Source organism: Fukomys damarensis, unplaced genomic scaffold (assembly GCF_012274545.1).
Source record: "Fukomys damarensis isolate Sample0158 unplaced genomic scaffold, DMR_v1.0_HiC HiC_scaffold_26, whole genome shotgun sequence".
Lineage (NCBI taxonomy): Eukaryota > Metazoa > Chordata > Mammalia > Rodentia > Bathyergidae > Fukomys > Fukomys damarensis.
Window position 1 is genome coordinate 19,007,723 of NW_022900938.1, and position 25,634 is coordinate 19,033,356.

Genomic DNA, 25,634 nt, shown 5'->3' on the forward strand with positions numbered 1-25,634 from the left:
ACCCTAGTATAAGACACTCACTTGCCTGCCTGGCATCTTGACAGGTCTCCATAGCCTTCTGACTGTCCTTTCTACATCTGTTCTTGTCTCACTTTATCCTGACTCCATTGTGCCCTCTGAGCAACCTTTCAAAACTGTGTTGCTTCCTGGTGTGCGGGGAGTGTAATGACCCAGATCACAAATGGGCCTACAGCCCACACACCAAGAGGCTCTCATTCACCTCCTTAGCTTCTGGTTCTTCATGAGCCACCCACACCGGTGCACCCAGCACCCCCTTGTCGCCTCACGCTGGGAACACCCGCTCCCCAAGCCCTAACCTGGCCCCTGCTCCCCTCCTTTCCCTTCAGTGCTCAGTTCAAATGTCACTTCTTTGGGGAACACTTCCATTAACTCCAGACTATTAAATGTTCCCCTAGCGTCTTCTCCTCCTCACATCACTTACTGCAGTTATAAAATTATACTTTTTTTCCAGAGCTAATTCAAATCAGTTTTCTGCCACTTGTACCAAAGTAATTTCCACTTTGTGACAAAAGGAAATACATAGAATTTCCTCACACCTAAAAATCTGTGATGGTGAAGCCATCTACAATGTTAGTACAATGTTATAAATGAAGTTAAATATAATTAGTTATATAAATGGCAGCTCTTTTAATGTAATCCTACTAAAATTTTTAAGAATTAGTTACTACAGCAACTGTCTGTGGTCTTGCCTTCCCCAAAGCTCTTTCCTAAGAACTGGTGTCCCCTGCCTTGCCACACAGCTGCATTCAGAACTTCTCTCTGCTACATGAGCCTACTTCCCTGGTCACACCTGATAGTCCAGGGATGGGAGCTTAACCTAAGCCAGAAGTCTTCATCTGAATTTTTCAAACAACAATGATAAAAAAGAGTGCCAGCCCCATGGTTGCTAAAGGACACTGACCCAAAGAGCTGTTTCTGCCTTGTGAGGAAATTCTGACTGCAGTAGGATCAGAAGACAGAGGTCGCATACGGGAAAGAGCCAAGCCATTTAACAAAGGGAAACGTGATGGCAGTGGCTTTCTCTAGCTTCTCCTAAGGTCCAGATACAGCCCTGCCCATCTCTTGGTTTGGCTTTTTAACCCTTCCACAGAAGCCATGAAGCAATAATTATAATTTTTTTCCAGAGCTAATTCAAATCAGTTTTCTGCCACTTATATCAAAGTAATTTCCACTTTGTGACAAAAGGAAATACGTAGAATGACTTTTCCATAAATAATAAATTTGTATTTGAGCTATGCACATTTTATTACACCATACTCAAATCCTTTCAATTCCCTCACTATTATCAATTTTTAAAATTTAGAATGTGGATGAATTTTTATTTATGTGTTTTTTTTTTTTAACTTGGCTATGCATGATAATGATGTAGGGTGTGGTGGGAGAGGTGTGAGATATGTCTGGGAAGATAAATTAAGATTAGAATAGTTAGGGTGTTGAATGTCATGTTAAGAATGTTGTACTTGCATGCCTGTAATCCCAGCACTCGGGAGGCTGACGCAGGAGGATTGCTATGAGTTCGAGACCAGCCTAAGCTACATAGTGAGTTCCAGGTCAGTCTCAACTACATAGTGAGACCCTGTCTCCAAAAAACAGAATGTTGTACTTTATCCTGTAAGTGATGGAATTCATTTGGAAAGACTTCACACAAGGGAATGATAAGCTTAGATCTTTAAGTAGATAATTTTTGTAGCAATGTATAACATCATTAAAGTGGGGGAAATTTTGAAAACAGCTCAATAGATGTTGATCTTGAAGATCTAATAAATTAAAGACTATTCCAGGTGTCTGAGGCAGAATAGATGAGGGACTCACCTAGGAAAGATATCCTGAGAATGGTTGGGAGGCAGAGGATTAAAGAGATGTTTCAAAACTAGTAAATGACTACTAAATGACCACTTGGACACATAGAAGGAAAGTGAGAAAATACAGAAAGATTGTGAATAGACAGGGATGTCATCAACACAGGAGAAGGAGGAATAGATTCAAGAAGACACTGATCCAACTGAGCGGCATTTCCTTTATGATTATTTTAGCAGATATGGCGCTAACAGGCACGGTGCCTTATGGATCACTCACATTCTCTGGCATTTCAAAGCCAGAAGTGATTACATCTTGGCAGGCTTTACTTTACTGGCATTTCCTCTGCAACCTGGGATGCCAAGGAAATTGTTAAATTCTAGATACAGGATGCCTACTTGGTCTCTGATGAGGAAGGCATTCCTTGTGAGTTTTGCCATGTCGGTGTACATCAGTCCAGTAGAAGCTTTTGATCACATGGATATAGTGAAAACAAATTATAGCCAACATGAAATTTTATATATCGCATGTAGAGGAAACCTTCAACTCATTTTCTATTCTGCCATCTTCTACTGTCATGGTCAAAGTTAAAGGTAGAGGGATTAAAAGTTGATGATTAAATGAAATTGGAAAGAACCTGATAAAGTGATGTGAAGCTCACATTTTTTAAGTAAATTTTTCTGTATTCAAAGCAATTTACCGGAAGGCCCGTGTGTACCTTCCCTGTGGAACTAGCCAAAGAGCTCTTATCCAACAGATTTCTAAGGCAAAATAAACACATGTCAGCAACATAATTTGTTCTGTGTTAAAGGCACAAGTAGGCATAGTCTTTACTCTTGCAAGCTCATTGTGATACCAATGCTTTTTGGGAAGCATGAAATTCAAATCTGTGGATGGTGATTTTGCCAAAAATGAAAGCGTATACTTGTTTAAAAAAAAAAAAACTGACCTCTTCTTGCTTGTTTGTGGTTTGGTTTGATTTTTGTTTGGTTGATCTCAGGGCCTAACACATGCTAAGTACGTGCTCTATCACTGAACTATATCCACAGCCCCAGAAATCAGCATCTTTATCATTCTGACAGTACTGACAAGTTATAGGAAACACTGGCCAAATTCTGCTTGGAGTGGTTTCAGTTCCTTTACTAAATCCCTTGCCACAGCACTGATCAATGAAAAAAATCTACAGCTAGCCATGTGTTTAGTTTTAAATTTCCTAATAGTCATAATTTTTTAAAAAGTAAAAAGTAACCTGAAATTAATTGTTCATGAACTTTTCCGATGATTTTATTTTTTAGAGCAGTTTAAATTCACAATAAAATTAAGTGAAAGGTACTGAGATTTCCCACCTACCTCTTGTCCCCACGCACGTATAACCTACACAGTTGTTCACATCTTCCACTAGAGGGGTACATTTGTTAAAACGAATGACACATCCCTATTACCCAAAGTCCGTAGCTTACATTAAGCTTCACTGTTGGTGTTGTGCATTCTATGGGTTTGAAGAAATATATAATGACATAGTCTACCCACTACTACAGCAGCATATAGAGTAGTTTCACTGCCTTTAAAATCCTCTGCTCTCCAACTATTTAGCCCAGCCGGGGATTTAGCTCAGTGTTTCCACCTCGCAAGCGCAAGGTCCTGAGTGTGGTCCCCGGTACCAAAAAACAAACAAATGTTAGATTCTAACTATTTATCGCTCTTGTACCCTAACCCCCACAACAGTGAATCTTTTTACTGTCTCCATAATTTTACCTTCTCCAGAATGTCATATAATTGGAATCACACAGTGTTTAGCCTTCTTGGACTAGCTTCTTTTTAAATTTTGTTTGAGTACTACAGTTTATTTATTCTAAAATTTCTAAAATACTAACATTAGGAGTTACTAAGGAAATATGTTACATTCTTTCTTTTTTTTTCCTTTTTTTTTTTTGGTACCGGGGATGGAACTCAGGTCCTTGAGCTTGCGAGGCAGGCCACCGAACCACTGAGCTAAATCCCCGGCCCTTTCTTCTAAATCTTCAAAATCTGTCATGAATTTTACACTTCCAGTGTATCTCAAACTAGCAGATGTCATGGGCTCTGTAACCACCTGAAGCTACTGGCTACTGCAGACAGAGCTATCTTAAGTAAAAGAAGGCTCAGCTAGAGCAATCTCTTGCAAAGGCCTAAGCTACCTGTCCCTTGAGTTCAACAGCAAGAACAATATGCTTAGCATAGTATTTGCCACTTAGATGAAAGGCCACGCCAGTTCTGAGGGGGAAAGGTTTTGTGATGCAATTACAAATATGCATTCACATATTTAAGCTTTTTTATTCAAGTGTCTACTTTCAGTTTGCCATGTTTTGAAGAATAGAAAGTAGTGATAGTTTTCCATCATGATGAGTTATGGACTAGAAACTAGAGAAGAGCAAAATGGCTATTAAATTGAATTCATTCCAGTTACAGAAGTACTGTGCTGTTTTGGAGGAATCTCTAGTTTAAGAGGCAGATTTGAATTTTTCTGCTGGCTTTTTTCACTAACTGTATAGCTTGAGACAGAGTAAGTCAAGTCTTCATTCTCTAAAATGAGTTTGGGCCAGATTAGTGGCCTTCAAACCATACTCGGGGGAGTCTTGGGCTTTATAAAGGAAGAGTGAGGAAAGAAACAGATGGGATTTTTCACACAAACACACACACACACACACACACACACACACACACACGCATGATCAGATTCGACCACTGAAAGATTAAGTTTCTTTAAATTATTAATCTTCACTGTAGGCGCCAAAGCTAATTAAAATTTCAAACATAACCAGGGAGTTTGCTCATCTCTGCTTTTCCTTTCAATGATAAAATGAAATATAACATTTGCATCTTCTGGTCATGTGTGTGTGTGTAGGTGTGTGGTGGAGCTGGGACGAAACCCAGAATTTCTCACATGCTGTGTGAGTGCCCTGCCACTGAAGAACATCGCCAGCCTCTTTCTGTTCCGTTCTTAGAGGTCCTTACACGTAAACATTCTCTTGTTTAATTTTGTATTTTTTGGTACCAGGAATTGAATTCAGGGCCTCACGCTTGCCAGGCAGGCCCTGGGCCACCGAGCTATCCCCCTGGCCCCATAAACATTCTTAAACTTCCTTGTCACCGATCTTACTCCTTCCAAATCCCTAGCCTAGTGGCCAAGCCATATTCACGGTTCATTCTAGGCAACTTGAACGATGAGATGTGCATCGTTTCAAGCTGTGCTCATTGCAAAGCTTGTCCTTGTCTCTGGTATTCCTTGCCTCCGGGTGGACTGTAAAGAAGAGGCATCTGAAAAGCGAGATATTCATTTTTAGCTCCCAAGTCAACTGGTCATAGCAAATACCCAGAAAGCAGTTACAGTGTAATTGGGAGGCAGATGGCGTGACAGGAGTAGGCAACAGGAGAATATGAGCAATGTGTCCATCAGAGTCGGAAGTTCCACTATATAAGGCCTGTTTGTATGGGTGCAGACCTCAGGTACGATAGCTGATCTCTCACTTTAGAATCACGTTTTACGTACTACTACCAGACCATTTAAAAGTTCCTGCCCTCTAGCTCTCATGTGTTCTGTTTCAGAGATATTTACTATTTGCAGTACTTTTGTCCCCATCCTCATGTATTCATAGTCTGTCATCCATTGGGCTATCATGTAAGATGCGGACCTAAGAAGCTTCCCTCAGACTTGTGGCCCAGACCCTGAAAAGTGATAGGACCCTGTGGCAAGAAGGTAAAGCTAACCAGAAGAAAGCAACTACTTTTGTCTCCATGTTCACAATTATCCCAGTAAATGACCACATGCCAGGAAGAAATGTTAAGTAGGAACTTCCTCAGATTGCCTGAAACTCTGTCTGGGAATTGGATAATATCTCTTTTCAAGACCTGAAAGATTGCTTGTTATACCAATCAAGTAGAATTTTACTGGACTCTTCATCTATTTTGCTTCAAGGATTTGTGATTAGCCAGTCACCTCCCCAGAACCTATAGGTCAGAGCATCCTGATTTTCATACCAACCCCACTACTTTGCAAGTTCGCCACATGCAGGTGTCGAGTGCTGCTACTTAGACGTGCTGCTCTGGGATCCACCTATCTCTATGAAATTCAGTAAGCCAAATTCAACTGTAGCCTCTATCACCCTCATTCTTGATCTACAGAAACGTTCTTTCAAATACACTGCAGGTGTATTGGCACATACTGTAATCACAGCGCTCAAGGCTAAGGAGGAGAATGACTACAAGTTCGAAGCCAACCTGGGCTAAAAAATGAGTTCAAGGTCAGCCTGAGCTACATATCGAGACCCTATCTCAAAACAAACAAACAAGAATCAGATATACTGACCCTTCTCTAATAGATTAGTTCCTCAAGGACTTTGTGAACAGTTTCTTCTTTGTGAACAGAGTCTCACTATGTAGTTGAGACTGACCAGGAACTCACTATGTAGCCCAGGCTGGTCTTGAACTCACAGCAATGCTCCTGCCTCAGCCTCCCGAGTGCTGGGATTACAGGCATGCACCACCACACCCGGCTACATGTTTCTAATCTAGTCCCTAGGTCTGAGTAAGTCCTCTAAAGACTCAATGCACATATCAGGGTCATCTGATCTGTCTTAGATCACTGAGAAAAGACACGTGAACACAGATAGTCCCATATTTGCCATTTACTTCCTGCAAAGGATATTGTCTGTGAAGGACCTGAACAACTTAGCCAAGGATGGATATAGTCTCATGTAGATTTTAATTGTGGCTGGCCTAGAAACTCCACCCTCAGCACCTGTGGTCCAGGTTTAAAGTTGTCCAGAAAACTTCTTCTCAGGTTCCAAAGGGCAAGAGGAGTAGCCTCAGGCTGAGAGGTACTAAATGTCTTAAGGGTGAGGTGTCTCTCATCTTTCTGTGGCCCACATTTTTACTTGAACACAAGCAAGGATGACATCTTAATGTAAAGAAAATCTCAACATAAGATGATGTTGACCATTTTCTCTCTTTTACAGTTTAACTGTAACTGTGAGATACCATCATAGTACTTTCCTCTGTGTACTTGGCTTTAGGAGGTAGGCACACCATGCACAGGTGCAGAGAAATACTCAACTGCTCCTTAAAACATTCCAAAGAAGTAGAGGTTCAGATATGAAATTCCCAATCTGAAACAAGAGAAACAAATGTGGTGTCCTGTAAATCTCTGCTTGATTCCTGTGCCCACTAGGGTGTCCCCAGGGCATCCCCAAAGGATTATTCCAGTCCAGCTAGTGAACTACCACCTGTAGAGAGACCCAAGAAAACAAAACCAGACTGGATTCTCTACCCTTTAATAGCATGCGATCTGATCGTATCTTCCCCAGGGAACTCATATCCTTACTCCAGTAAGTACTCTCAAAGCGCAAGTTACAATTGACATCAGCCATAGCAATAATGTTTAGAGAAGGAAACATTGCTAGCAAACCAAGAATTTAAACCACTGCTTTCTAGTTCCTTGAAAGAGAAAGAGGAAAATAGGTCAAAAGTCAAATTAGGACACTTTTCCTGCAAAAGGGATCACCTCTAGAGATGATTGGTCAAAGGTTCTGCCCCGACCTTAGGGCAGAGAAAGCGCTGAGATATTTCTGTTTTCTGTCCATTCATATAATCAACTATTCTTAGCAGCAAGACAAGGATACTCCTTTAAGGTCCATTTTAAATTCACTAAGTATTTGGAACTCATAGGTCCTCCTAGCAGCCACAATCTCCATAGTAAGGGCACCTTTATGGACTTTCTATGCGTGCATATGAAGGAAGAGAAAGGCTGACCAAAGTAGTCCTATATTCTACTTAGCATGTAAAAACACAAATGCAAGTTACTGCTCGCTGTTTTCCCTAGTGTAAGACAAAACAGTTGTTGTTGATAGGGAAAACTTTAATAGCACAAACCTAGGTAATGTAAGATAACTTCTGCCCTACACTCCATTTAGTTTAGAATTAACCGGCACCAAAGACATCTAGTCTCCCTCAAAAGTTGTAGAAATGAGAAGAACCATTATTAGCTTTGCTGACCGAACACGCTCCCTTTCCCTTGGCTAGAATAGATAACTAAATAAATCTTAAAGGTAACCTGCCCTAACAACTGCATCCGGGTTGAAATTCAACTGCCTCACCACCATGTTTTGAATATCAGCAATGTGAACTGTGAAAATGCAATGTAACCAACTAAATAAGATTAAGGCTGTAAAACCCTATAAAAGAAGGAGTTGTAACCCAGTGGGGGTCAACCCCCATCGATGGAATAAACTTGTTTTTTTACTTCCATTCTGCTGCCTTTCTGTGTGTCACTTGCCAATTCCTTCTGTAACACTGGGAGTTGCCTTAGTCTGACTTTCTGGAAGGAGGAATGGTCTGACTACCAGGGATTCTCAAATGAACTCCCAACAAGTTAGAGAAAAGTTTAAGGGGAGTTTTTAACTCAGTAGCAGAGAGAAAAAATAAAGTTCAAGCTGGTTAAACATCCAAAAAATTATCACATAGCATTTTATAAATCCACAATCAAGTTCCAAAGTCCAGAGCCTATCAGAAAAGGCACTTTTTCTCCCTACTTGCATAAATTATGAAGACCATGCCTTGGAGAGGGAGAAGGTTGGTGTAGTTTTTAATCTATCAAAGATCTGTTTTTTATGTCTAACATAGGATCCTGTCTTACTAGTAGAGAAAGCAGGCGGGGAACCACTCAGCTAAATCCCCGGCCCTGTGTAGCTCAACTCTTAATGGAGGCCTAGGAAAGGGCTCTGATGGCATCATTTCAGGTCACTCTGAGACAGAGGATACCTGATGATCACCGACAGAGTTCCTCTTTCACCTCACAGAGGAGACCAGATAGGATAAAATGGGATTTTCTGCGGATTACCCAGATGGGCTGTTGAGAGCTAGTTTCTTCTGAAAGACCTATGAGTATCTGCCAGAGAATAGCCCTGGCCTTGACCCGTCGGCTGTCACATCAGTTTCCACTAGTTCCATACAATCAGAGATTGTCTCTGAAAGGAACCCAACTGCCTATCTGGTCACGGTTCCACCCGCCATTGGCATCAATGAGAGCAGGGACTCACCAGAGGGAAACTGGAGAACCCTGTGCTCTGTTTGAGAGCAGCTGCCCTAAAGGCAATTACTAGCTGGCAGAGTAACCACCATGTGTTTATGATTCTATAAGGGACACATAAAAGTCTGAACTGTGTTTATCTGAGGCAATTTCATAAGGCATCCATTTTACAGCATTTTGAAGCAACTAAGCCCGAATGCAACATACACAAAACAAGAATAAAATGTAATTTTAATAAAGGACAATGTATAACAGAATACAAGAAATTTGCAAACATTTAAAACACACAACTCAGCCGGGCATGGTGGCGCACACCTGTAATCCCAGCACTCGGGAAGCTGAGGCAGGAGGATTGCTGTGAGTTTGAGGCCAGCCTGGGCTACATAGTGAGTTCCAGGTCAGTCTCAACTATATAGTGAGACCCTGTCTCAAAACAACAACAATAAATAAGTAAATAAATAAATAAAACACAACTTAAAATTAAGACACTTTTGAAACAAAGGCCTGAATTTATATGAAACAAAAACCAGAATCTTTGAAACAAATATTGAGAGCCTATGAAACAAAAGCAACAAGCTATGAAGCAAAAAGACTGATGTTAGAACCTATGAAAAAAACCTCTTGCCTCTGACCAGTAATCTCAGTGGAAGACCTCCAAAATGATATAGAGGGAAGAGATGTAACTAACTCCCAAACCTACTAGATCTCCGAAACGTGAGTTCATGTTCTCTAAAATCAAGGAGTGAAGTCTAGGAACAACAGAGGTTAAGAGTAGAAAAAATTTATTGAGAGAAAGAAAGCTTCTGTCTAAGAAAGACAGAAGAGGGACCAGAAATTGGATTGCTTGTCCACCCTACTTCTCAAAGATGTTTTATACAATAAAGCCATGTGGTGAGGCAGGTACAAAATGGGGCAAAACTATAAGACATAATAGCAAATTACAAGGTGGGCATGAGGTGAGGCAAAACCATGACCAACCAATAAGATTACAAGCATAGTCGCCAGGTAATATTGATTAAAGGAGGGTCAAATGGGGGAGCAAGATATGTCACAACTGTTTAAGGATTTTCAGTAAGGTGGATATTTCCTGGAAAAGCTGGGTTAAGACTTTGTCCCCCAACACAGGTGATTGATGCCTATTTAGAATATCAATCACTGCTACTTATCCCCAGGGGAAGCACAGGGGTGTAGTAGTTTCTCTCCTTTTACAATTCTGGCCTTCAGCGAATGTGTCTTGATTGTCCTCCATGTTGGCTCTTCCTGGGCTGGCCCGGTCTAACTGCCTACAAGATGTCTAATTAAATTACCTATCTGCAACAATAGTGTGCTCATGGGTTCAATTGCCAGTACTAAAAAGAAAAAATTCAATTAACTTGCAAGTCAGCAATCAACAAGAACAAATACTGGTTTACAGCTCCCCCAGTTTCAGAAGCTGGGATAGTTTCTTATAACAAATTCATACTTCAGATTTTAATTCATGTTTTTAAATGAGTACCTAGTGATTTTCATTTGCTGATCAGTGAACCAAAGTATCCAACTTTAAAATGCAGCTCCTGAATTCCCCATACTCTCCAATTGTTCTTTGACAACTGCTGTCAGGTCCCAAATTGTCTTGTCTTCATGCTGAAAGGCATTAAATTCCACTGCCATAAGCATGGGCTTCCAGATTCTCATCTCTGATTAATAATTAGTTTTTATTATCTTTACACATAATGAATCCAGGAAATCAGACCTCTGCCTTGTCCTAAGGTTTGTGACTCCCCTTTAGCAGTTTCTATAGAAGTCAAGATTCCTACTTGCAAGCATTAGTAACCTGTCCTAGCTAGTTTTAACAGAAAGGAATTTATGGAAGGGATACCAAGGAGCTCACAAAATCTATGGGGAAGATAAAAACCAGTTTCAGGATATAAACAGAAGCCCAGCAAGGCTGGCTAGAGAAAACACAGTCAAAACAGTCCATTAGAATGCTTCCCGGACTCGGCTGAGAACTGTTACAGGAAGAGTCTAAGCAGAATGCTTCTACTCAAGCTGTCACCTGCAGGCCTTCTCTTCTCCCTTATTAACATCATCGTTTTCTGTACTGTAAATAACCTGCTGAGCCCAGCACCTTTGCATCCCTCCTTCCAGATCCAATGTCAGGATCCTACCGGACAAAACTTCAGCTGTGTGTTCAAGTCCTATCTGTCTAGAAGGGGAAAGAAGTGTCTTCTTCCAGCTACCATATTTAGAACAGTAGAGACTGGGTAGCCAACACACACACACACACACACACACACACACACACACACACCACCAAGGCTTACCATATTTAGAACAGTAGAGACTGGGTATCCAACACACACACACACACACACACACACACACACACACACACACACACACGTCCAAGGTACCCTGCTTGTTTGGTTTTGTTCCTGGATTTGCTATTGTTTCATTAGCCTGTTTGTTTTGTTGTTACTATAATACTTTAATTTCAGCTGTTTTATCATTTCTTTAAAATCTGGTGGTTCAAATCCCCTTCCCCCTCAAAAACTTTAATCTTTTTTCTTTTCTTGACGGTTTTCAACTTAATTTTTCTCAATGAATTTTAAAGTCTTTCATCAAGTTTCCAAAAGCATTCCCATTGAGATTTTGATTAGTTGTATTATATTTAGGGATACATTTAGGAAATAATTTAAAATTTTTTCCAATACTGAGTCTTCTATCCACGAATATGGTATATCTTATTTAAACCTTTTTTGTTGTTATTATTATTCTTAAGTAGTTTTATAGTTGCCATCACATAGATTTGGTAAACTTAAGTTTTTGTTTTTATTATGAGAACTGGAATTTCTTTCACTTTGTTTTCCTTAAAAGAATTTCAAGGATCTTCTTTTAGTTCAAGCAAAATCCCAAGATTCTAATTACTATGTTTGTAGCCCTATGATTCTAACTACCCTATTAACTGTATAAATCTTTGAGCTGAATTCTTCCTAGGTTTATCCATTACAGAATTAAATTTTAGACTTTGTAGTATAGACTTGAATTTGAAAGGTAAGGAATATTTTCAAGGGGTGTAAATTCAGAAAAAATTTAGTCCAAAGAATTAGATAAAGTAGACCACTGCACTAGTACTACAGTACCCCCTAGTGGACATAAAGAAGCACAGATTTGTTTATACCAAGAGTGACCCCAGGCTGTTCCACCCACCATTGGAATCTAAAGGTTGCCTTGGTGGATAAGTAGGTCAACAGCTCTGTCTTCCAAATAATGAAATTGAGGGACAAAATGGAGACAGGACTGGTTTAAATTCATATAGCCAAGCCAAGGCTAAAATCCCTAACTCTTACCCTCCTCATCTTTGTTTCTCTCTTCTGCCTTCTTTTACAACATGTGAAGCACAGTGTTAAGATTACAAATATAAAAAATATTTAGTCTTTGTCTTCAAGGTGACTTTTAGTTCATTTTTGTTTTTTTTGTTTTGTTTTGTTTTGTTTGTTTGTGTGTTTTTTGAGACAGGGTCTCACTGTGTAGTTGAGACTGACCTGGAACTCACTGTGTAGCCTAGGTTGGTCTCGAACTCACAGTGATCCTCCTGCCTCAGCCTCCTGAGTGCTGGGATTACAGGCGTGCACCACCTCGCCCGGCACATGGTGACTTTTAGTTCAATACGAGTTTCTTAGATATCTTCAGGAAATGAATTTGTTGGGGAAGGATCAGACAGCTATGCCGGGGAAGGTCCTTGGTCAGCTACAAATTGACTCACATGGGATTGACTAATTGTTGAGATTTAATTACAAAATATGTTTGTAAATCTGGAAACTTCCCTTGACCATGTTCAAATTATTTCATGAAGAAAAAAGGTTTACTGTGAAATGGCATGCATTAACCTTTATTTTATTCCCCTTTTACAGGTGCAGAATTGTGAAATTATCTTGCAAAAAATGGCAATAAGATTGAAAGTGTTCACCAGCCATGGTGGCGCACACCTGTAATCCCAGCGCTCTGGAGGCTGAGGCAGGAGGATCACTGTGAGTTTGAGACCAGCCTGGGCTACACAGCGAGTTCTAGAGCAGTCTGAATTGCATGAGACCCTGTCTCAAAAAAAAAAAGATTGAAAGCGTTCATATGAACCCATTCCCTATTCCCCCAAATTATGTGAGCCAGGTGTGGTGGTTTACGCCTGTAATCCCACTACTCAGAAGGCTGAACCAGGACAATCACTGGAGTTCAAGGCCTGCCTGGGCCACATAGGGAGTTCAAGGCTCTGTCCAGGAGGGGGAGGGAGGAGGAGGGAAGAAAACTCCACCAACAAAAAATTTCCCTTGTAAGAAGTGTTTTTTATCACCTTTATCAACACCTAGCCAGAAACAACTTCTTGGGGCAAAAGTGTGAATTATATACTCCCTTTTCTAAAGTGAAAAAGATTATCAAAAGAGAAAAATTAATATTATTCACCTAGTCTCATCAAGAATGGCATTTCCTAGGATGAAGACAGATAAGACGTTTTAGTTTTTTTAAATAGGGTGAAATGCTGTAATCATGGTGCTTCTGCAACTTCCTTTCTGTAAGGCAGATTTCTTTCTCCTTGGACAAATGTGGCTTGCTCCACAGAAACAAAGCCCTATTATTTTGGTTATGATGAATAAATCTGGTACGACCATTATTTATCTATACAAGGGAACTTTCAGTGATGTGTATGTAAGCTTATCGCTCCATTTAATTAATGATTAGACAAAGACCATGTTTTCCTCAATCTGTCTTCCCACACATTGGTACCTCACACAAAATTAGAGCACATTAAATGTGTACTAAGCAAAGAGGCCATTTTGCCATCTGCTGTATGACATGGAAATGCAGAGAAAACCTGGCCGATGCTGTAGGTCAACATTGTTTTACCTGGAATGAGCAACTATTAAAAAAAATTCCACTTCTTTTGCATTCCTGCTAGAGGCTGAGCATGGTGGCACATGCCTGTAATCCCAGCACTCAGGAGGTTGAGGCAGGAGGATCGCTGTGAGTTCGAGACCAGCCTGGGCTAATAGTCAGTCTCAACTACATAGTGAGACCCTGTCTCAAAAAAAAAAAACAAAAACAAACATTCCTGCTAGAAAAAAAGTACAGTGACATGCTGCATACTAATACTTAGGTCAACAATAGATTTCATGGGCCAAGATTTAGCTCAGTGGTTCCACTGTCTGCCTCACAAGCACAAGGATCTGAGTTGGACCCCCAGTACCAAAAACAAACAAACAACAACAACAACAAAAAAAAAACAGTAGACTTCATATTTGACCAGTGGACCCAAAAGTTTGTAATGGAGCTGAAGAGGTTGTACCACTGTAGCTATCATAGTGCAAGACATTGCTCACTTGTTTGTTATGGCACTGGTGTAACTAAACCTATCATGTTGGCATACAAATAAAAGTACAGCACATAAAATAGTGTAGAATTCTTGATGAGAGCAAAGGACTGTATTACCTGTCATGTTATCTCTAGACCATCATTTTATCACTACTTTACAGTGTAGATCTACCCATGAGCAAATAAATTGTACTGTAAAACAGTGCACCATGTTAAGCCAGCAGGAGCCTTCTCCATCATGATTACCACCTCTCTTGGTTGCCCAGGAGTATTTAACTTACACCATCTAGGCTTGCACAAGCACACTCAAAGAGGTCCTTATGAGAAACTAACCCCATCATCTGTAGTTAAACTCCTCAACCCATGCAACCCAAAACAAGCTTTAAAAATGTTTAGACAAAGGGAAAAGGACTGGAGAGGTGCTGACATGTTCTCACATGGAGTACACACAGCAGGCCAACTTTCCTTCCCTGTTCTAATGTTTCCTAAAGTATGCTCCATGTAATGCCAGTCCTCGGAAAAGCTCAGGGTTTCAAGGTCAGGTACATTTGGGGAAGCTTGCCCAGCAATTTTCTCTCTTACAAGTTCACAGTCCACAATGGTAAATTGAGAAAACTGTCTAACACTGGTTTCCCTAACAGATCCCCATTTTTTTTTTTAACTAATGTTTTACCTGTAAATATCTTACAAAACTAGTAGGTTCTGTGGAATACACAGACTTCAGGAAACTGTCCCACTGTATCGAAAAACTTCTTTTGCTTATTAATTCAGACACACATACACACACACACGTTAAGGTCTCCAGTCCATCCCAAGCCCTAGAGAACTGGGAATGTGAGGATTTTTCTAATATTTAGTTATAGAAAAAATTTAGGCCATGGTCTGACCATTTACAACTTCCAGTAAATTTACACAACTGAATTTTATATATAAGACTATAAAAATATAATATGTAAGAATATAATACAAGTTTTATATATAAAGAAGACAACTTGAATCCAGGAAATGGCTTCCCAGCAATGCCTAGAATATTGTATAAAAACCAGTAAACAGATATCCAAATCATGTACTATAATTGGGTTCAATGAAGAGGAGCAAAACATAACAGCGTAGCCACTGATATTTCTTAAAGTTTTCTACAAACAAATCTAAAGTATCAATTTTCCCTTAATTCCATCTGCGGACTTCTAGTTTTTATTGGGTGTTTCTAATTCTTCTCTCTAGATGGCAGCACAGATGAAAAAATGCCAAACGAGCAGTCTGGCTTCAGCTGCGCCCAAACACCAACAGTCTTTATTTATTTATTTATGTATTTTTAAGAAATAGAACATAAGGCATGATAGCAGACACTTCTTTTTACCAAATTAGATTTAATCAGTTATCTAGAGACGTAAAGAATTCATGACAAACTGATAGCAGTGAATGAGGGAATTTACCCTTTATTGGCATCTCTAACATGCTGCTTATATTTTCTGTATCTTAAAAATAATATCGGCAATATCCCTATGTCACGCAGAGTACCATGTAAGCATGATCATTTGACCGTTACACTGGACATCTGATCCAGCCAAACCCCAAGCCGCCTGGTCTGCTATAAATACTGGATTCGTTTAAAATGTGCGTATAGCAGTGCTATTTCCCGACCCCCTTGCCAACCGATGCTGAACCTGCTGTAAAGTGATCCGTGTGTTACCAGATGCTGCACCGAGGCTTAGGAAGTTAGCACGAAGCTAACGTCATTAAAAGTGCACAATTTATGGTTGAATTAGTAATGAAAAGGAGTGGAACAAACTTGGAGAGGAGAACTTTATTCTTTACTTCAAAGCCCCTTTAGGGATTTTTTTTTTAAACCTTACCTTTCAGTGGTTCATTGAATCTCTTCATTAAACAATAAAATGGGGTCTACCAGCAAGATGGTCTCAAGAAAATCTGCTGACAGGGAAAACATAAGGAAGTTGGCCCCTACAGTGTATGGCATTTCAAGGCCTCAAGAGTGCTCCAAAGAACACTAAATTGTTCATGTGCAATGAACTAGACAGCAGCTAAAAGGTGACCTGTGCCTTTTAAGCAGTAAAACAAAAAATCACCATGGGAAGTCAAAATAAGTATGCCCATAAATAAACCAACCTGAGGCCAAAATAAGAAACTAAGTAGATCTTGGTTCATATTTAAGGGGGAAAAAAATCAACCTACAATATACTAGAGAAATTTTAAATTCTCTTTTTCTCTCCCCTTTTTAGTGAAAATGATCATTCCAGGAAATTAAATGTCACATCTTCCCTTGAATGAGAACTCGCCTGTCTGTCAACTTCTGGATGCTTTTTCCTGGACTTTTGAGTTTAGAGCTAAAATCGAGCCCTAAAATGAACAGGCAGAAAGACACTGAGATAGTGCGGTACATGGGGAGAGAAGGGCGCTGGGATGTTGAATATCACACGGCACCAGCCTGCGCCCATCTCAAGGGCCACACGATGTGGCACTGCAAGCCAGCCCTGTGCTCTCAGCCTATCCCCAGAGTCACTGTTCAGTTCACTTTTCCAGAGCCCAGGAGTCTTAAAGGCATGGTACACTCAGGACAAAGGGGAATCCTGAGAGGCTTGGTTGTTCTCCTTCTGCCGTATATTTTCCTGTATCTGTGCAGCCTGCCCAAACCACCATTGCTCAGACCTGGTCATCCTTTCTGTGCGCTCAGGAGAGGGGACCTTCTTATGAATGGACAATGGACATCCTCTTATTCGACTACATTTCCTACTCCTCTCTGTGATATGGTGATATTATAAGAAGTAGATATTTGGTTTTTATTCTTCATTCCTTGCACACAACTCCTAAAACCCTTGGAGTCTCCAAAAGGTTGAGTGTCTTTTCTGTGCTGAAGAAACGATTGGTGGCTGCGAGCCCTTAGGTCGCCTCAGGAGGAAACTGTCTCTGTGGCCTGGGTCTCAGCGGGCAGAGAACTGAAACCCATGGAAATGGCAGTGTGTGACCTGAGCCAACAGCCTTCAGTTGTGAGGGCTGTAGAGAAAGCAATGTGACTGGGTGGGGTTAGCTAGGTTTCTTAGGGCCAGAGGGGTAAAGAATGTTCAGTGAAGAGGCTGGAGGTCACAGGGAGTTTGCTGATGGAATGTGATTCCTGGGGCGGTGGAGGAAAAGTTTGCGAAGAAAGAAGTTGTTTTTGTTTTGTTTTGTTTTGTTTTGTTTGTACAGGGAATCGAACTCAGAACCATGCATTTGTCAGGCAGGCACTGCACCACTGAGCTAAATCTCTGGCCCTGTGAGGAAAAAAAATTGTAAGAGATATAGGAAAAAACAAACAAACAAAAAGAAATTGATTTTCCCCTTTCTCACAATAAAATACATTTTCTAAAATGTCTACCACCACACTCTCTTCCAGCCGTCCTCGGTGGACCACCCGCTCATGCCCCTTACTTTTTGGGATCCATTCTCTCTCAGTTGTTCTTTCTTACTCCCATCTGTATCTTCAACCTCTTCCCCTCTACTGGTTCCTTCCTTCTGAGATGAAAAAATAAAGCCACATCCCCCATGCCCACAGTTCTCTCTCCCCGCGCTAGCTAAACTTCTTGGAAAAGTCTACATTTGCTGTTTCAACTTCCTCACCTCCCACTCACTCCCCAAAACTGCAGTCTCCAGATAACCCATGATCTTTCTGTAGCTAAATTCCAGGGGTACTTTTCAGTTCTCTCCTTGTGTGACCTTGTGGAACCATTGGACGTATCCCTTGTTGACGCTTTCTTGGGCCTGAGCATCTGGGACACCATCTACATGTTCCCACGTATCTCTTCCTTGTCCAGCCCTTCTCTTGAGCGTAAAACTGTATTAGTTGGTGCCACAGGGATTTTAAACTAAACTCATGTTCTCTTCGATCCATTCATCTTCCTGAATTTGCTATAAGTGATGAGCTCTTCTATGGTCTTATCTCTGCAGCCAGAAACTCATGTACCATCTGACTGCTGTCGCTTCATCATCTCACATGTTGAGTGGCATCTCTCCAAATTCTTGTTCCTATTGCCTACTTAGTGCCTTTCTCCTGCCGCCATCATACCTCACCTACAACCTACAACTCTGTTTTCAGTTTGCCTTTCAAACCAATTCCCCCACACAGTAGTCATGTGATTGTAATGCACAAGGAATCTCCCAGATAAAAGAGTCCACAACCCTCAGGTCTGCAAAAACAGAGTGCTTTCCACCCCACTGGAGTTAATTTGACTTCTGGTTTTGATCCTGTAGCCTCCTTCCTATCAGACAACTTAATCTAGACCCTCTCGAGTGAATCCGGTGATTTTTCTGCCAATTGCAAGTACATACAATGGATGATCAAAACGTACACTCAATGTTTACATTTTTCCCTAGCCCTGAATGTTTACATTTTTTAAAAATGTATTACAGTAAAAAATGCATCAGTAGTAATCCCCTTCCGAGTATTCCCCTCACCTCCCGCATACTTATCCTATCACACCACTTTCTAAAGCCCTCCTGGAAGTCCTTTCTCATGACTGTCTTTACAAAGTGTGATCAAAAATACAGAGAATGCTGCTGAATGTCGTCCAACAGGAAGGCAGGCTCATAAAAGCAGTGAGGTGCGTCCTCCTTCACCTCATTCACTGGAGCTGGCACCATGCGACTTCGGGCTCTTCCCCAACATCAAAATGACCGTGAAAAGTGAACATGGGAATCAGTTCAGGACTCCAAGGCAGCCACAACAGTGCGACTAAAGACATTCGTGAAAGAGGACTTCTAGGACTGCACCAGAAATGGCAGGAACGATGGGATGAGCGTGTCGGAGGGGGCGGGTTTCAGTGGAATTCATCGCAATGTGTCTTGTACGGTAATAAATTCTTAAATTTTAAGCATTCGCTATAGTTTTCCATCACATCTTATAAATAGGTCTGTTCAGAATTCAACCAGAGAAGGGGCTGGAGGTTTAACTTCGTGACACTGCGCCTGCCCTGAGAGCACAAGGGCCTGAGTTCAATCCCCAGTAAGAATTCAGTTGCAGTGCATCCTTCCCCTGTTCTTGCTTCGTCTTTTTTTTTCAGAATTATATTTTATTTCACATTGATAGAAACCATGAAAAACATTTATATTGCCCCACATTATAGCACCATTTTAATGGAATATTTCTTACTATAAATAAGGTCTTACTGATATATATAACTGAAATAAGTCTACAGTTCTTCAAGGTAAAGCAGAATGACATAGTAAATGATTGTTTAAAAATTTTAAATCCAGATAAGCATATGGCTTCATTATAAACATCCTATGTAGTCCATCGCCAGATATTTCCATGATCAGTTAGCATTCTTGCTGGGTGTGGTGGACACGCCTGTAATCCAAGCACTTGGGAGGCTGAGGCAGGAGGATTGCTTTGAGTTCGAGACCAGCCTGGGCTACACAGTGGGCTCCAGGGCTGTCTGAACTACAGAGTGAGACCCTGTCTCAAAAAACCAAAACAAAACAAAACAAAAAAAAATGCATTCTTACCATTGTTTTGGTAAGATGAAATGCAGCAGAAAATTAGCAGTTAGCATATATTTTTCCTACAATTTTAAACTGTATAGTAATTATACCATATTCATAGGGTTCTGATTAACCTTTATTACCCCAAAATTTGTTTTCATATAATTTTTTACTATTAATCTGGAAATTTTGACTATTTAAAATCAAATGACTTCTGTTTTTATGTTTGCACAAAAGACTAATTTTTTTTTTTTCTTTTTGGTACCGGGGATTGAACTCTAGTCCTTGCACTTGAAAGGCAGGTGGCAGAACCACTGAGCTAAATCCCCGGCCCCAAAAGACTAATTTTTAAAAATAACTTGAAATAAAAATGTTTCTCTCTCTCTCTCTCTCTCTCTCTCTTTTTTTTTTAGGCAGGGTTTCACTGTGTTGTTGACACTACCCTGGAACTCACTGTGTAGCCCAGGCTGATTTTGAATTCACAGCAATTCTCCTGCCTCAGCCTCCCGAGTGCTGGGATTATAGGCATGTGCCACCACGCCCGGCTTGCTGCTGGTGTCCTACACAAGGCCTCTTGGCAACGTCAATCAATTGGAGGTAGGAGTTTATCAATGAATTGCTTGACAGCCATCATTTCCTGTTGACATGAACTATGCATCATGCTTTCATACATTTTGAAGGGTACATTGGCAGGATTTACCAACGATTTTAGTTTTCAACAGTAAGGGAACCAAACATTAGGGGAACTAAAGGGTCAAAGTGTCAGTGGCACTGGAGAATAGAAATATCTTTGTTCACACCACTGATAGGACCCTGCAGAAATAAAGCCCAAAGTGGAAGCCAGAAATTAATCGCAGTGACACCCGCCAGTCTGTGCCGTGTGGTTAGAGCAGCGTATGGAGACAAGGCTCCTCCCCGAGAAAATCCTCCCCAAATAATTCTGTTAGAAGGAATGCCAGGCATCACCTCTTGCTCTATAAAAGCTTTTACATTTTCTGCTGCCCATTTAATCCCAGGTTCATCCTCCCGAGAATCTGGGGAAAGCCCAATGATATCAAACCAAGAAGGCACAGCCATGTTCATGTTTAATGTTACAGGCATCACTGGCGCATGTGGGCCGACGTATTTGATATGTGAACTTCTGATACCTGCAAAGGCTTCTGCCCATTCACGCCCAGTATCTCCCAATCCGTGAAAGAGAATAACCACAGTGGTGCCCTTCTGGGCGGCGGGCGGCAGAGCAGATAAATCTGTTCTTACTTCTTAGTCTTCGGGCTCTTGGAGTTGGCTCCCCAAAGAGAGTGAGGAAGAAGATGGAGATCCGTTGGTGACCGACTGCATGTTGTGATTGGGGGTGTGTCCATCTGGTCTCCCCTGGGGTGGTCCTAATGCAGTGGTTTTTTATTCTGTCAATACAGACAGGGCCCAATGCGTCCTCTAGGACGTAAGATATTAGAGTCTGCTGGCTCTGCTGAGCGGTGATGGGCTGGTTGGGTTCCCATAGAGGATACGAGTGCCGCAGCCTTCACCTCCGAGAGCAACCACGTTCCCCACAAACCCAGAAAGCAGTGCAGCAATGTCCCTTCCTCTTGCTTAGTGTACTCCCCTCTGTAGCAGGCTATTTCTCCTCCCCTCAGAGCACGGAGGAGGAGGATCCAGTTCGCTCTTACACATTGGTGCCATCTCCTTGGTTTCATCTCTGTGTGCAGAGCCCTTTGTTTTAGACTTTGTAACTCAGAGTCTGGGTCTTTCTCAACAGCAGATGAACTCCACAAAAATTAATTAGCTTTTCACTCTGTGGCAAAAGAAACTGATGGGGGAGGGAGAGACGGGATGTGGTCTTCACTGCACACACGTGTGCTCACTCGCGCACCTATGCAGGTGGGGTGGGAAGCAGGGTGCCGGTTGGCTGTCCACAGCTGAGGAGAAAGATGACTGAGAAGTGAATATCCTGGGCCAGGGATTTAGCTCAGTGGTTCCACCGCCTGCCTGGCAAGCGCAAGGACCTGAGTTCAATCCCTGGTACCCTGGTGAATATTCCATTAATACTTCACAAATCATCCTGTCATGTGCTCTTTGCAAATCACAAGTCTAAACAGGTCATTCACTTGCTTAAACCATCTGTAGTTTCCTAGCGCCTTTAAGATAAAGCCTAAACTTTTAAACATAACATAAAAATCCAGGTCTGCCCATAGATTACTTCATCCGCCTCACTCCCCACAATTTCCTCTCTCACTTCTGCACTCGCTCTTCCCTCTGGACTTTTCCACATTCCTAGAAGATCCTCTCCCACTTTCTCCGCACCTCGATAGTTCCCACACATTCCTGCGCTCTCGGGTTCAACGTCATTTCCCCAGGAAGTCTTCCAGGCCCCTGACAACATGTGTCCTGGATCTATGCATATCCATAACCTCCTGGTGTCAGAGCACTTGTGACCCGTGATGCTTTCTTGTGTGTGTTCTCCCACTAAACGAAGAATGCTTTTTAAGGCAAAGCCATGGCTGTCTGTGTCTAGCAATTAGCATGTGCCTGGTACCTGATGGGTGCAATAAATACTTGTTATAAATAAATAGGCAAGCCAAGTAATAGTCACCCTCATGGTCACTCTTATCATCTTACAGAAAGACGCAGGGCTTTATTGTTTCCCTAAAAGCTAATCAAGTCCACAAAGCAATAGGCAACGTAAGCCATTGGTCATGAATTCAAGGTCCTAGATAGACAGTGTAGGTTTGTTTGACTAAAGATTTCACGAAGAGAAGAGGGTTTCGATGGTACACGCTTCCGTTTCCCACTCAACGAAGTCCTTTTGCTTCTAGACACTGGGTTTTCTTCTCTTTTGACTCTGTCTCCTGCTCCCCACGTCTAACTCAGCCTCTACTTCCCTTCCCTAAGCAAATATCACCCTGGGAGGACGATGGAGCATGGGCTGGAGAGCGATGAAGCTCATATCAGATGGAAATGGTGGCTTGAGTTAAGAAAATGACAACATGAAGTGAAGAGGGTGGGTGTAGGGGATGTCTGGCAAGGAAGACCGAAGGATGTGATTACCGAGTGCACTGAGGAGGAAGAGAAAGGAAAGAGGAATTCAGGATTTCTCCCAAGTTTTGGCAGGTGCAGAAAGGATGGTGGCTGGAAGATGGTGAGAGGGAAAGAAACGAGTGTGCCACAGGATTAGAACTGTTACCAAGAGCAGGCGACAGGAAGAAAGCACAAATAAGACGATTATTGCCTCCCGAGCATCTGAGTTGGACACCAAAATTGCCATGGGCACTGGTCCACACAGCTGTGTGGTTTCCCTCTAACACTTTGCACTGCCCACAATAAAAGCTGAGCGAATACATGGTCGGGTTGATCTAAGATTTGAATCCACTGAGAAGATGGGACAGAAGGGCCAGAGGGCAAGGAGACTGACAAGGCAAAGAAAAACAGGTGCAAAGTGACGGACAGTGCCGTCTCAGTTCGGTAGAAAGAGAAATGAACCAGAACCCTGTACTACTGACTGGTGGGGACAGTAGGAGAAGGGCCAAAACACTGGATGCTGGGCTGGGGATTTAGCTCAGTGGTAGAGCATTTCCTTAGCAGGTGGGAAGCTCTGGGTTCAATACCCAGCACACAAAGAAAGGGAAGAGGAAGAAGGAAGGGGGAGGGGTGGGCAGACCTATATGTTTTTTGTTTGTTTGTTTTCCTTTGTTTTTTTGTTTTTGGTTTTGTGTTTTTGGTTTTTCTGAGACATGGTCTCTCACTATGTAATTGAAACTGACTTGGAACTCACTATGTAGCCCAGGCTGGTCTCGTACTCACAGCGATCCTCCTGCCTCAGCCTCCCGAGTGCTGGGATTACAGGCGTGTGCCATCATGCCCAGCAGGACCTATATGTTTTGATGAAATGAAGAGTAAGGGAGAGGAGGATGTGATAGTATAATCCCGGCACTTGGGAGGCTGAAGCAGGAAGGTCATGAGTTCAATGCCAGCCAAGGCTACATCGTGCGACCCTATCTCAAGAGGGGAAAAAAAGTAAGGAAGAAAACTAGCATGCTAAGGAACAAGGGCAGAACAGAGCAAGGCCCATGCCTGACCCATTGTACACAGGGAATGAGTCCATAGGATTCAGAACCCAAGAGTAAAACCATCCCTGGGAAGGAGCAAGCTCTCTTCTTCTTCCTCTGAAGTGAGGCAAAAGAGGAGGAGGCATCATCTTTAAATACTTCTCAGTAGGCTTCTTTCCATAAGCAGGAGGCGAAAGTTATACACAAAAGTGGGATTGGCGCTTGAAGGCAATCAGAAAGATGTAGAAGAGGAACAGTGACCAGGGAATGTGGTAGGAAGGCAATTTTGAAAAATCCGAGAATTATCTGGTATCATTGAGGGTTCAGCTAGAGCCAACCAGCTGACATCGGCTTGCACCTGAGTTTTAAATTTTCTGCAGCAGTATCTTCTGTTGGGGACAGAAACAGTAGCCCTGGACTTCACTCAGTGCAGGAAGACAGGAATGAGTGAAGGACCAACCGGAGGAAGCACCTGTCCGGACTGTTACAATGTCGGTGTGGGTAACAGGCTGAGGGAAAGGTAAGCGAGGACGGATGGGCCCTTGGCACTGTGAGAGTGGTGCAGGGAGAGGGGACGGGGATCACAGTGCATGGGACAAACAGAAGGTTCGGTGGCCCTGACAGAAATAACACTAGACTCTTTGGGCGAGGTAACGCATGCCTGCGATCCCAGATGCTCAGGAGGCCAAGGTAGGATGCTCACAGGTTCAAGGCCAGCCTGGGCACCTTAGAGCGCTCTTGTCTCAAATCTAGAAGAACAGAAGTCTTTTAAAAGGGCTAAATGTGTAGCTGGCTCTCCTAACATGCACGAAGCCCTACTTTCAACCCCCAGAAGTGGGAAGAGCAAAAAACAACAACACAACACAAGCCTTCCAGGCTCTTTCTCCACACCGTGAAAAGGTGAAGCCCCTGTCAAGCAATCATTAACTAAACCGGCAGTCGGTTCTGGGCAGGCTCTCACCCGGGACGGTCCGCTCCGCCAAGGTCGGATTCGCTTCTGTGCCCTGCACAGGCTGAGCGGGCACGCACGGCCTCCCTGTCCGGACTCGCCAGGCCTGGCCTCCGTCCTCCTGCCGAGGCAGGGTCGGTGTCCCGCGCTAGTTAGCCCATTCCGGAGAGTGCCCCGGACCTCCCTGCGGGTCCCTAATCACCGGGTGGGGAGCGGAGCAGAAGGGGATGAGCCCTGCTAGCCCACACCTTGGAATTCCTTTTTCAAAGGCCCCCAGACGACTTCCAGGGCCACCTAGACTTCCTCCCCGGGCCCAGAGCAGCCCAGGCTACCGGGATGTGGCCTCGGCCCGAGGGGGACAAGACTGTGGAAGAAAAAGGGGAGCTTCAGGTAGTGGCTGGGGTCCAATCCTCCCACCCCTCCAGGTCCTCCCAGGTGCCCAAGAATTGTTCATTCAAACCTGGCCTTCAGGTTTTTAGGAAGACAATTATCAGAATAGGATAATAGAGCATGTTTTATTTAACAGTTTGATTCACAGCATTTTGTAGGTGGACATCTGGAGTAGGGATCTGCCTTTGTTTTCATCTCCCTTGGCCACACAAATGTTAGGGAGAAGCCCAGCTCCTGCAATGAGTTATTTGGCTGTTGTAATAACCCGTCAAAATTAATCATTCTAGTTTGTAATCCCAGCATCAAGAGGCTGAGGCAGGAGGAGCTCTGTGAGTCTGGGCTACATAATGAATTCAAGTCTAGCCTGAACTCTATAGTGAGATGTCTCAAAAAAGAAAAAAAAAATCATCCTAAAGTTTATTTGACATAATAGGCCCAAAATTTATTTTGAGAGAGAGAAAAAAATCTTTTTAAAATCTCTTTTGGATTTCTAAAAAGATTTGGTAGTCTTAAAATCTTTGCTCTTTTTTTTTTTTTTTTTTTTTTTTTT

At 42.3% G+C, this 25,634-nt stretch overlaps 1 protein-coding gene, 1 long non-coding RNA gene and 1 pseudogene across 4 annotated transcripts in view; 2 read left to right on the forward strand and 1 right to left on the reverse strand.

Moving 5' to 3' along the window:
* Positions 1–17,429, forward strand: part of LOC104850226 — a 35,248-nt gene extending 17,819 nt beyond the window's left edge. Inside the window, exons 3-4 of one of the 2 annotated variants that reach the window (XR_004514437.1) lie at positions 12,775–12,891; positions 16,465–17,429. This is a non-coding gene — a long non-coding RNA (uncharacterized LOC104850226). Of the gene's footprint in view, positions 1–12,774; positions 12,892–15,740; positions 15,998–16,464 lie in introns of those variants that run through there. The other variant, XR_776918.2, reaches the window with a different exon arrangement.
* A 2,770-nt stretch (positions 17,430–20,199) lies between these two features.
* Positions 20,200–25,634, forward strand: part of Nfe2l2 (nuclear factor, erythroid 2 like 2) — an 84,915-nt gene continuing 79,480 nt past the window's right edge. The window contains exon 1 of one of the 2 annotated variants that reach the window (XM_010607062.3): positions 20,200–20,296. The gene's annotated coding sequence lies outside the window, so the exon portion shown is untranslated. The remainder of the gene's footprint in view (positions 20,297–25,634) is intronic. The other variant, XM_033756396.1, reaches the window with a different exon arrangement.
* LOC104850252 lies at positions 20,266–22,082 on the reverse strand (annotated as a pseudogene).